This window comes from Porites lutea, chromosome 11, assembly GCF_958299795.1.
Source record: "Porites lutea chromosome 11, jaPorLute2.1, whole genome shotgun sequence".
Lineage (NCBI taxonomy): Eukaryota > Metazoa > Cnidaria > Anthozoa > Scleractinia > Poritidae > Porites > Porites lutea.
The window spans coordinates 8530011-8544025 of record NC_133211.1 but is presented as its reverse complement, the minus strand read 5'-3'; positions in this window follow the sequence as shown (position 1 = coordinate 8544025).

The window sequence follows — 14015 nt, the reverse complement described above, 5'->3', positions numbered from 1 at the left end:
GGCCCCAGAGATCCACTTTTTTGTTGACCAATGATTTATTTAAAAGAAAGTGAATTACAAATATTTTTCGATTTTTACTTATCGTGTAGAAATTTTGAATCACAAAACGTGTTTTAGCCTTTTTAGTGTCTAAAAGTATAAAAAGGGGATTTGGTATGTCTATAAGGCATACCCCTTGCTAATACATCACTTACTTCTATAAATTTTGTCCTTAAGTCTTTTTGGGGGATTCATAGTGCAGATGAACCAAAATTTTTTTAATGTTTTTCTGCTGCTTTTATTTTACTGGGGGGTCATGTGGTCTTTTACTGTTCAGTGGCTGCCTGTGGTTTATCTTTGTTCCATCAGGCGAGCTGAAGGTGTCAGTTCTTCCTTTCATTTTTCCCAAAGTGGCTTAATAACCTTTGCGGTTTGTTTTCATAGCTTCCTGAGAGTTGGATAGAAATTATTTTCACAGTACGAGGTTCCCTGGTACAGTTTTGACTGAGCTGGACCCCAGCCCCTTCGCGTTGCTTGCAGCATATTGAAATTTCTATTTAAGCTACCATACGCTTGTAGTATAAAAAAAAATAACACTGCCACTTGGTCAACAGTATGCATAAGTCAACTCCAACCCCTTTCATGTAAATAAGAATAATGCAAGTCATAGGACTGGAGCGTGATGATGTTCTCCCTTCGGTTATTGCAATGTTTCCTTGTTAGGGAACAACATTATTTTGTTTTTGTGGCGGGAGCAGTAGAGGGAGATGAAGGTATGCACTGCTCCTTTTTTCTTTGGCCGTTTGTCTTAGATGATAGCTTAAAATATCAGTCCACTGTTTTCTGTAGCCAAAAAGGACTAAGTAGTATTCGAGGCACAAGAGAGGCCCTCTTAACTGGCTCTTATACACATCCACTATCTACAAAGGTTGAAAAAAGGTGTTTCTGTTTCCATTTTTGTAACAGTTACCTCATGGAAACTTGAATATCTGCAGACGGAATTTTAACTAACTGAGGTGGGAAACACTATATACGTCATGTTTCAGCTTCTGCGGAGTCACAGAAACACATCCCTTATACTCGCGTTTCCGTCAGTTCTACTCTTGCAGAAACACTAACTAATGTCATGTTTCCGCAACCCGTAAATTCAGAGGATGCTCAATTATTCGTTGAGTTTCTGGAACAATGAATGCGGAAACTCAATCACTCTTGGTGGATTATTCACTGGATTTCCTAAATGTGGAAACTTTATATAACTATCCAGTTTTAAATCATATACTGTTCATTCTACCCAGTATATAAAAAGTGGACGTTTGTGAGACAGCTCTAGACCATTTCATGATTCCATTTTCACTGATACACAAGAAAATCAAGCAGACTCAGATTTACTGTCAAACTCAGAAAACCATGAACACCTGAAAAATTTCAGGAATATTGATTGTGTACTGGCCAATCACAATAAAGTTCAGGATACGCAAGCAAAGCTCAAAACCACAAACTAATTACCATTGCTGTTTGAAGTTTAGTTATCTCGCACCTTATTGGCTTATTTCTCGCAACCTAATAACATTCCATAAATATTCCTGGTGTTCACAGTTTTGTGAGTTTCACAGTAAGTGCCTTTTTGGTAAGTTTTTATTAAAATAATTCTCTCTCCATTTTCATACAGTATGTACATATGTATATTAAATATTTTCACAATAAAAAAGAGAATTCTTGTGTTCCATTTTCTATATTTAAAACTGTAAATTTTCCATTTCAATTAAATGATCCTTTTAGAATGGACAAAATTTAACCTTTTTTTCCTTGAAATGATCAACATAATAATTACATAATAATGATTAATTAAATAACATTATTATAGCATATATTTTAAAATTATTAGTAACGTGCACTTCCATTCCAAAATAACTCTACGTTGTAGTTCACTGAAAATTTGGAAATGTAGCTAGTGGTTATTTGTATCAAACTGCTGTCTTAATACTTATAGCATATCATCTCATAGCAAGTACCAGTACTTGGTGGATCATCCCCCCAAGATTTTTGTTAAAGCCTATACAAACTGCTGAGAAGCCTTCATTAGGGAGTATCAGACTGATGCTAAAAAAACGATAGTGATGAAAACAAAACTAGCCATAGGCTTAACATACGAGCCAACAAGTCATCTCTACACATGTATTTCACTTTTTGTAGTCACTCTGCCTTAACTGCATGGCTACAACTTGGACCTGGCTGTAGCATGCAAAGTAGTCTATGACAATTTGCTTACATTTGAGTTTGAATAATAATGAAAAACTGTGCACTTTTAACAAGCGACTCATTATCACCAGGGTTTAAGCCAGGCCGCGCCATTGCACCAATCCCGCACTGCAATTGAAATTGTCCCTTAAAAAATCGGCCAAGAGGACAATTGTCCCCTTCAAAATTTAGGGAAAAAACTCGAAAGGAAGCACACACAAAGAGATTTGGTTCAGTACAGAAATTGCAAGCTAAAACAGAACATGGAAAGTATGTTTTACCACACGTTTCAAGTTCATTCTAAAGTCATGTTTCAGTCACGCTCTACTGAACACATACGTCTCATGCTCAACGAAGCCTGGTGAACGTACCTGGCAATCTTTAACAAGTCACATTGAAAACGTGTTCGAACATGAGCAAGCTTTTTTGCACCAAATCAAAGCCAGAGTGAATAAGAGAAAAATGACACAGAAGAAGAACAGTGTATTAATCAGGAAGAAACGGATGAGGATCAAAGGAAACCAAAAAAAACACAAACTTTCCAGAAAACTTGGTTGCGAGATCACACATGGTTGCGCTATGAAAAGGAGGCGATGTTCTGTTATTGTTGTCGGAAATCTAAACCTGCTTTGCATTGGCAGCCCTTAATGTTTGGGCTAGAACTAACAGAAGAAATAAGTACATGTACGTCTACCAGTAATTAAGAAAGGTATTGAAGTTTACAAGGGGACGCCGGGACAAGATTCTGCTGTGAAGTGTTTTGTAGTATAAAGCATAGTCATTGATCCTCTGTTTAAATATGACGAGAAAAAGTCTTGACACCAATAACTTAACTTTTCTTGTATTACAAGGATCACATGAAAAAAATGTTTTTGTTGGCTTGCCTGTATGAATGTAAAATGTTGAATAAAAATTAATTTGTCTGTCCCACTAAAAATAAAAATTTCCCTCAAAATTTTAGCCAAGGGGACAAATTGTCCCCCAGTGATCAAATCCTAGCTCAAACCCTGTTATCACATTGCATTTAACTTATACTCCCTGTTTTATAGTTTTGGATAACCCATTGACTGTCTTGTAGTTTCAGTAATTTTAATAAACACAGTCAAGTAATGATTGTCTTTAAGAATAAAACTCTTATGACCTTTCCAATCAGATTATGCAATTAAGTTAGAGTTGATCACCACAAGGTTATCCTGACTAAAGAAGGCACATTAATACATTAAGGACTTTAAGCAAATTGCTAGAGTGACCTCTACTATGGTGGTCGTGGATGCAGAGTCCTGAAGAGGATAAGTCACTGTGGCCCATCGAATTTCAACTTTATGCAAGTGACACAAAAAGTGACTACAGGGTTTCTTGCTCATATGGTTTCATTGTTAGTAAAACACAGGGAAGGCTGAACAGGAGAACAAGGTCAAATACTTTCTTGATAAAGTGAAAAAACAATATGATAGGTTTGAAACCAGTGAAAAATACAAAGTACGGGAAAAGTAGAATTTTATACCCATGTAGAAGCCACTAAGCCATCACATTTTTGGTCATTGGGCTACAGGTCATTTTTAAGCATGTGCACTGCATCATTTTTGGGCTTTTTACTTCCAGCTGCCATAGTAGCGATCACTGTAGGAATTTGTTACTTTGGTATTATTGGGGTCCTGCCCATGAGGGGCAGTTTCTTGGTACAAGTCTGTCTGATAAGCATTTATCATCCTCTCTGGTTGTTTTTGCAGTTGTATCTTTTTTTGCCTCTTTGACATAAAGTCTTTACTTTGGCTTTGTCTTCAGGAGAAAGTTGTGCCTTGTCCAACACGTCTGTGTGATATGTCAATTCCTGAAAACCAGAAAAACTTATTTAGTCACAATGGGATGACTACTTTGAAAAACATTAACATTTACTTTTTTCTTCAACAACAGTTAAGTCTGGCAAAATAGGTCATCCTGACTATTTTGAATCTTTAGATTTGGTTCTTGCTCTCTACTCTGAGCAATTTACACTACAATCAAACCCGGCATATAAATGGAAAGGACACTGTTAATATTAACAATGTAACAGGGGGTAGAGGGTATGGCACTCCTGCATTCTATAATAATCACAAATTATGTATGCAAAAGAGGAACATGCAAAACATGTGTTGTGTTCTTAAAAAATGAAAGAGCCTAGTGCCTGTAAAGGGACAGGTTCACGGTTCAGCGTGTGCTTATTAATTAAATTACAATTTTCCAATTTATCAATAATTCTATAGCTTAATAATCCCACTCACATGTATCTCAGCGATCTCAGAGTGTATTTCAGAGTAACCTGAAGTAGGATGAAGGAGTATTAAAATCGCAGAAAAATTAGTGGATTATGCCAACACTACCAACGTTGAATTTATAGTTGACCCGAGGGTTTTATTCCATGGTTGATTAATTTTAGTTTTTTAACAACATTACAACATGATCATATTGCTTTCATTGGCGATACAGCATTTTGATTAACGAGCATGTGGTAAACCATGAACCTGTCCCTTTAACCTGAAAAATCCAGGGTACCCAGGATGAATGTGTTTGAACAAACTAAGACTTCTTTGTCACCCAAGAGCAACATTAATGTTCCAGAGGCCACCAGGCACTGCCAAACTGCAGTCCTGTTCCAGGACAGGCTAAATACATCACTAAGTGAATAACTTATACTACACAGTAGTACACTGCATGTAAGAAATATTTGCACTGCAAGCATTAACAAAATAATGTACATGTATTTTACCTACCCTTTTAGCTCTCATGTGGCATCTTGTCAGAACTCTGTGTATTTCAAGTTTTCCATTTTGCTGCCTTAGCACGTCATCGCAGGTACTTCTCCAGTACTGAAAAAGGCCCCAAGCAACATAAAAGCATGTTAAATGTGCATGTCAGTAGAAAAGGAATTAACAGTGTTCCTTGGTGTTGCTAAAAGTATTGTTGGTTTGCTCTTGGTTTTTGGTGTGGGTATTATTTAGAGCCTTTTCAGTATTTTGTATTATGTTAGATGATTGCACCTGTCTGCAACACCTAGAAACTACCAGATTCAAAGAACTTAGAAAAGTGCACAACTTACCTTTTGTCTATGCTTTGGGCCATTTCTTTTTCCCAAACTTCCCCCTCACCTCACTAACCAAACTACCCTCAAAGTTTTTGTACTCCTCATCTTCATACCTCAAACCAATAAGGACCAACAAAAATGTCAAATATTTTTAAATATTTATATCAAATAATATTATATGTATATTGTAACAGCCTGGTTCGGAAAAAACTAGATAGCTTAAAATAAGGCAGTTTTCTAGTAGTGCATGACAACGATAAATATTATTTTTAGGAAGATTGCTTTTGTCATCGAATAAAGCTCTTATCCAAGTGTTTGAAGCACAATACCATAAATTAAAGTGTAAGGAAATTATATTCCTGAATAATCTTGTTTATCTCCTGGTGACTGTTGCAACATTGGAAGTATCATTGACACAAGCACTACTTTGTCCACTCAAAGATGGATAAATAGAATTGGAACTTCCGACTCAAAGATGGGCGTCTTAGCTGTGTCAGTGAAGGTTGCTTTGTCATCGAATAAAGCTGTTATCCTTGTGTTCGAAGCTAAACGACAAATTAAAGTGTAAGGAAGTTATATTTCTGAATGATCTTCTTGTTTACATGTATCTCCCGGTGATTGTTGCAACATTTGAAGTATTATTGACGTAAGCACTACTTTGTCCACTCAAAGATGGATAAATAGAATTGGAAATTCCGACTCAAAGATGGGCGTCTTAGCTGTGTCAGTGAAGGTTGCTTTGTCATCGAATAAAGCTGTTATCCTTGTGTTCGAAGCTAAACGACAAATTAAAGTGTAAGAAAATTATATTTCTGAATAATCTTCTTGTTTACATGTATCTCCTGGTGACAGTTGCAACATTTGAAGTAACATTGACATAAGCACCACTTTGTCCACTCAAGGATGGATAAATAGAATTACGACTTCCTGCTCAAAGATGGGTGTCTTACTTGCTTCAATGAAGGTTGCTTTGTTATCAAATAAAGCTGTTATCCTTGTGTTCGAAGCTTGAACGACAAATTAAAGTGTAAGAAAATTATATTTCTGAATAATCTTCTTGTTTACATGTATCTCCTGGTGACAGTTGCAACATTTGAAGTAACATTGACATAAACACCACTTTGTCCACTCAAGGATGGATAAATAGAATTACGACTTCCTGCTCAAAGATGGGTGTCTTACTTGCTTCAATGAAGGTTGCTTTGTTATCAAATAAAGCTGTTATCCTTGTGTTCGAAGCTTGAACGACAAATTAAAGTGTAAGAAAATTATATTTCTGAATAATCTTCTTGTTTACATGTATATCCTGATGCTTGTCTTACTTGTGTCAGTGAAGGTTGCTTTGCCATCAAATAAAGCTGTTATCCTTGTTTTGTACATTTCAGCGTCAAGGAATTTTTATACACTATTTTTCTATCATTGATATTTGATTCCGTGTTCCGTTCCGTGACTCCGTTTCCCGATTCAAGATTCCAAATTTTAGGGCTATCATCTTCGCCATTTGTTTACAGCACAATTCTTTTTCAGTGACGCAGCAACTATGTCTTTATTGCAAAAGAAATCAGACAGAAACGAGCTCTATATGTTATCACAGAAACTACAGGTAACATACAAGGGTCAGAACTGTAGGAAGAAACTAGCTGTCGAATGAAGCATATGAGCTTATGATCGCTTATGAAAGCTCACGAGTGAAACGATTTTTACGATCGACATCGATGAAATGCTCCCAAAGCCATTACATAGACTTAAATAATTAATATGTTACCACGTATTTAAACAAGATTCAGTATCCAGATTAAAAATGTACTTACGAAACAACAAGGATCCACAGTTAGGCGTTCTTTCTTCTCAATGGTTGCAGGTGATGGTTGTTGAAACAGTCAGTTGTGCATATTTCGAGTCCCCAACACTGATCTTGAACTCCTTCATCACCGCTTCTATGGGATTTGGCGTTTCGTTTAACTAGGTTTACGCACTATTATTCCTCCCTGCAGTCTATCTCCGCAATCTATCACACTCTCCTTGCTCATCTTCACAAAAAGCCGTTCCTGCACGACCAAAATAGAAGGCGAACCGACAGCGAAGAACAAACAGTTCAAAAGGGTTCAACGTGAAAACGAGGCACGCATGCTCGTCCTGCAACAGAGTTACCATCACGAAAGACGCCTAACTAAATAAATAGAGGATATTACACGGTGGCGCGAAGATATGAATTTTATTTTCGAGTGGCAAAACAGTATTTTACGAACGAGCGCAGCGAGTGAGTAAAATACTGTTTTGCCACTCGAAAATAAAATTCATATCTTAAAGCCGCCGTGTAATGTTCTTTTTATTATATAGACAAAATGACATCGATAAAATAATAGAGGGAAATTACCAAAATTACGTCGTCGATAAACTCACGTGTGAGATTATGGAAAATAAACCACTCGGGTCCCGGATGTAGTTTTTATGAATTTTACGAGTGGTATATTTTCCAGTAAAACACTCGTGTCTATATAATAAAGTCTGTTACTTACCTTGATTACTGTTAATTCCATCTTGCTTGTGTAATACTAGTGCAAAGAAACTGAAAGATAAATTGAAAAAAATCAATACCCTATGGGTAAGGTCATTACGAATTCGTTATACAGGGTTTTCATTAAGAATTCTAGTAACAGGTGTAAGGTTTAACTTAATAGGATAATAATTTGAAAAAGGCTCCAGTACGTCTCAATGAAAAGATAGTCATAGGCTCTCAAACATTAGCTGGAGATTTCTCTGTACTAAACGGAGAATTCTCCGATTGTTGCTGCCTAATAAACACCCAGTCATGATGATATTGAACAGGTAGGTGTTCTTGAAAGATTGAGATGGAAAACCTTGAAACCAGGCGCCTACATGATAAAGCTACCCTTGTGTAACACAATCCTATAGGATCAATGTTCCCTTCCCCCCAATCTGAGTGCCTACTTTACAAAATTCCACGATAGTAACACCAACTATGATCTTAGCCATCTTAAAACTGACCTACTACTTGTAAGGCCAAAAACTAATTTCCTCAAATGCAGTTTTATGTATAGTGTTGCAATGCTCTACAAAAATCTTGGTTGTCAGAAAAAATGTCCTAGGAACCCCTGTTGTAAGAACCAATTGTTGTAAACCCCCTGGTTGTAAGAACCCCTGGTACTAAGACTCCTAGTTCTAAGAAACCCTTGTTGTAAGAGCAGATTATTGTCAGAACCCCTGATTGTAAGACCCCTAGTTATAAGAACCCCTAGTTGTAAGACCCCGGTTGTAAGAACCCCTGGTTGTAAGAACCCTGGTTGTAAAAAACCCGAGATTGTAAGACCCCTGGTTGGAAGAACCCCTGGTTATAAGAAACCCTGGTTTTAAGACCCCCGGTCGTAAGAACCCCTGCTGGTAAAACCTCTGGTTCTAAGAACCACTCGTTCTAAATACCCCTGAATATAAAACACTTTGATGTAAGACTCCTGGTTGTAAGAACTCCTGGTGGTAAGGCCTCAAGTTGTAAGAATCCCTGGTTGTAAGACCGACCGTTGTAAAAACCCCTGGTTGTAAGACCTCTGGTTGTAAGAATGCCTGGTTTTAAGACCCCTGGATGTAAGACCCCTGGTTGTCAGAATCCCTGGTTGTAAGACTCCTGGTTGTAAGACCACTACCTGCAAGAACCCCTGGTTTTAAGATCCCTGGATGTAAGACCCCTGGTTGTAAGAGCCTTGGTTGTAGGAGCCCCTGGTTGTAAGACCCCTGGATGTAAGAAGCCCTGCCTGTAAGACCCCTAGTTGCAAGAACCCCTGGTTGTAAGAATGCCTGGATGTAAGACCCCTGGTTGTAAGAGCCTTGGCTGTAAGAACCCCTGGCTGTAAGAACCCCTGAATGTAAGACTTCTGGTTGTAAGAACCTCTGATTGTAAGACCCCTGGTTGGAACAACCCCTAGTTATAACAACCCTGGCTCTAAGAACCCCTCATTATAAAACCCCTGCTTGTAAGAACCCCTAGATGTAAGACCCCAGAGTCTGAGAACTCCTGGTTGTAAAAACCCCTGGTTGTAAGATTCCCGGTTTTAAGAACCTCTGGTTGTAAGAACTCTGGTTGTAATAATAATAATAATTATAATAATAATAATAATAATAATAATAATAATTTATTACATTCAATATAGCGCTTTAACTATTAAAATATTCTAAAGCGCTTTACAAGAAAATAAATATATATATAAAATAAATGGACAGAAATAATAATAGTAATAAGAATATAAAATTACAAATTAAAAGCTTTCTTAAAAAGATAAGTCTTCAACTGTACTTTAAAAGAGTCAATGTTCCTACAGTTTCTAAGGCTAGATGGCAAAGCATTCCATACTGTTGGTCCAGCATGGAAGAAGGCTCGATTGCCAAAAGTCTCCCGTGTCACCTTAGGGATTACAATCAGACCGCAGGTTGTATCTTGTTCAAGGCTTTACAACAAGTAGTTCAGATAAATATTGTGGTGCCAGGCCGTTCAACGTTTTAAAAACTAAAAGTGCAATCTTAAATTCTACTCTAAATTTCACTGGCAACCAATGAAGTTCCCTAAGTACCGGAGTAATATTGGCAAACTTAGGAATTAGGCATGTAACCCGAGCCGCCGCATTAAGAACTTTTTGAAGTCAGTCATATTGATATTGCGGAAGCTTATACAAAAGAGCGTTGCAATAAATCTAAATGTGATGTAACAAACGCCTGAATTAAACACTTTCTTGATTCTGCAGACAGATATTTCCTAATTTGCCTAATATTATAAAGCCCCCTAAATACCTTACTACATACCTTTCCTATATGAGTATTCATAGACATGGTTATCAAACCATGTGCCAAGATTTCTAACATGCTTAAGGGGTTGAAAGACCTCTGCTTATCAGAACCCCTGAATGTAAGACCCCTGGTTGTAAGAACCCCTCGTTGTAAGACCCCTGGTTGTAAGACCCCCTGGCTGTAAGAACCCATTATTGTAACACCCCTTGCTGTAAGAGCCCCTGGTTCTAAGACAACTGGTTGTAAGAACCCCTTATTGTAACACCGCTGGTTGTAAGAACTCCTAGAGGTAAAACCCCTGGTTAAAAAACCCCTGATGGTCAGAACCCCTGGTTGTAAGAACCCTTGGTTGTAAGACCCCTTGTTGTAAGAACCCCTCTTAGTAAGACCCCTGCTTGTAAGAACCCTGCTTGTAAGATGCCTGCTTGTAAGATTCCCTGGTTGTAAGACCCCTAATTATAAAAACCCCTAAAGTAAGAACCCTGGTTCTAAGAACACCCGGCTGTAAAACCCCTGCTCGTAAGAACCCCTGCTCGTAAGATCCCTGCTTGTAAGAAACCTGGTTGCACGAACCCCTGGTTGTAAGACCCCTTGTTCTAAGAACCCCTGGTTGTAAGACCCCTGCTTGTAAGGCCCCTGTTTGTAAGATTCCCTGGTTATAAGACCCCTAGTTATAAGAACCCCTAATGTAAAAACCCTGGTTCTAAGAGGCCCCAGCTGTAAAACCCCTGGTTGTAAGAACCCCTGCTTGTAAGATCCCTGCTTGTAAGACACGTGGTTTTAAGAACCCTTTATTGTAAGACCCCTGCATTTTAAGAAACCCTGTTTGTAAGAACCCCTAGTTGTAACAACCCCTGGTTATAAGACCCCTGGTTGTAAGAAACCCTTATTATAAGACAACTGGCTGTAAGAGCTCCTTCTTCTAAGACCACTGGTTGTAAGAACACCTTATTGTAAGACTCCTAGTTGTAAGAACCCCACGTTGTAAGACCCCTGGTTGTAAGACCCCCTGGCTGTAAGAACCCATCATTGTAACACCCCTTGCTGTAAGAGCCCCTGGTTCTAAGACAACTGGTTGTAAGAACCCCTTATTGTAACACCGCTGGTTGTAAGAACTCCTAGAGGTAAAACCCCTGGTTAAAAAACCCCTGATGGTCAGAACCCCTGGTTGTAAGAACCCCTTGTTGTAAGACCCCTTGTTGTAAGAACCCCTGTTAGTAAGACCCCTGTTAGTAAGACCCCTGCTTGTAAGACCCCTGCCTGTAAGATGCCTGCTTGTAAGATTCCCTGGTTGTAAGACCCCTAGTTATAAAAACCCCTAAAGTAAGAACCCTGGTTCTAAGAACCCCCAGCTGTAAAACCCCTGCTTGTAAGAACCCCTGCTTGTAAGAAACCTGGTTGCACGAACCCCTGGTCGTAAGACCCCTGCTTGTAAGGCCCCTGTTTGTAAGATTCCCTGGTTACAAGACCCCTAGTTATAAGAACCCCTAATGTAAAAACCCTGGTTCTAAGAAGCCCCAGCTGTAAAACCCCTGGTTGTAAGAACCCCTCCTTGTAAGATCCCTGCTTGTAAGACACGTGGTTTTAAGAACCCTTTATTGTAGGACCCCTGCTTTTAAGAAACCCTGTTTGTAAGAACCCCTGGTTGTAACAACCCCTGGTTATAAGATCCCTGGTTGTAAGAAACCCTTATTATAAGACAACTGGCTGTAAGAGCTCCTGGTTCTAAGACCACTGGTTGTAAGAATACCTTATTGTAAGACCCCTGATTGTAAGAAGCCGTGGTTCTAAAACTCCTGCTTGTAAGAACCCCTTATTGTAGCAACCGTGGTTATAAGAAACCCTGGTTTTTAAGATCCCCTGGTTGTAAGACCCCCTTGTTGTAAGAAGCCCTGGTTGTAAGACCCACAGTTGTCAGAACCCCTGGTTGTAAGACCTCCAATTGTAAGAACCCCTGGTTGTAAAAACCCCTAGTTGTAAGACCCCCGGTTGTAAGATCCCCTGGTTGTAAAACGCCTAGTTGTAAGACCCCCGGTTGTCAGAACCCCTGGTTGTAAGACCCCTGGTTGTAAGAACCCCTGGTTGTAAAAACGCCTAGTTGTAAGACCCCCGGTAGTAAGAACCTATGGTTGTAAGACCCCTGGTTGTAAGAACCCCTCGTTATAAGACGCCCCACTGTAACAACCCCTCTGGTTGTAAGACCAATGGTTGTAAAAACCACTGCTTGTAAGAACCCCTGGTTTTAAGACCCCGGGTGGTAAACCCCCCCCCGGTTGTAAGAAGCCCTGGTTGTAAGACCAGCAGTTAAAAGAACCCCTAGTTGTAAAAATCCCTAGTTGTAAGACCCCCGGCTGTAAGAACCTTTGGTTGTAAGACCCCCGGTTGTAAGAACCCCTAGTTATGACACGCCCCGTTGTAACAACGCCTGGTTGTAGGACCTCTGGTTGTAAGACCAATGGTTGTAAAATCCCCTGATTGTAAGAACCCCTGGTTGTAAGACCCCCTGATTGTAGGAAGCCCGGGTTGTAAGACCCCCAGTTGTAAGAACCCCTGGTTGTAAGACCCCTGGTTGTAACAACTCCTGGTTGTAAAAACCCCTAGTTTTAAGACTCCCAGTTGTAAGAACCTTTGGTTGTAAGACCACGGGTTGTAAGACCGCCGGTTGTAAGAACCCCTGGTTGTAAGACCCCTGGTTGTAAGAACCCCTGGTTGTAAGACCCCCGGTTGTAAGACTCCTGCTGGTAAAAACCCCTAGTTGTAAGACCCCAGGTTGTAAGAACCTTTGGTTGTAAGACCCCTGGTTGTAGGAACACCTGGTTGTAAGACCCCTGGTTGTAAGACCCCTGGTTGTAAGAACCCCGGGTTGTAAAAACCCCAAGTTGTAAGACCCACAGTTGTAAGCTCCCCTGGTTGTAGAAACAACTGCTTGTAACACCCTCGTTTGTAACACCCCGATTGTAAGAACCCCTGGTTGTAAGACTAGCGGCTGTAAGAACCCCTGGTTGTAAGACCCCTGGTTGTAAGAACCCCTGGTTGTAAGACCCCCGGTTGTAAGACTCCTCGTGGTAAAAACCCCTAGTTGTAAGACCTCGGGTTGTAAGAACCTTTGGTTGTAAGAGCCCCAGTTGTAAGATTCCCTGGTTATAAGATGCCCGGTTCTAACAACCCCTGGTTGTAGACCTCTGGTTGTAATACCAATGGTTGTAAGAACCCCGGCTTGTAAGACCCCTGGATGTAAGACCCCCTTGTTGTAAGAAGCCCTGGTTGTAAGACCCCTGATTGTAAGAACCCCTGGTTGTAAGAAGTCCTGGTTCTAAAACTCCTGGTTGTAAGAACCCCTTATTGTAGGAACCGTGGTTATAAGAAACCCTGGTTTTTAAGATCCCCGGTAGTAAGAACTCCTTATTGTAAGACCCCTGGTTGTAAGACCCCCTTGTAGTAAGAAGCCCTAGTTGTAAGACCCCCGGTTGTTAGAACCCCTGGTTGTAAGACCTCCGGTTGTAAGAACCCCTGGTTGTAAAAACGCCTAGTTGTAAGACCCCCGGTTGTAAGATCCCCTGGTTGTAAAACGCCTAGTTGTAAGACCCCCAGTTGTCAGAACCCCTGGTTGTAAGACCCCCGGTTGTAAGAACCCCTAATTCTAAAAACGCCTAGTTGTAAGACCCCCTGGTTGTAAGAACCTTTGGTTGTAAGACCCCTGGTTGTAAGAACCCCTGGTTATAAGACGCCCCACTGTAACAACCCCTGGTTGTAAGACCTCTGGTTGTAAGACCAATGGTGGTAAAAACCACTGCTTATAAGAACCCCTGGTTTTAAGACCCCGGGTTGTAAGCCCCCCTGGTTGTAAGAAGCCCTGGTTGTAAGAACCCCTGGTTGTAAAAACGCCTAGTTGTAAGACCGCCGGTTGTAAGAACCCCTGGTTGTAAGACCCCCGGTTGTA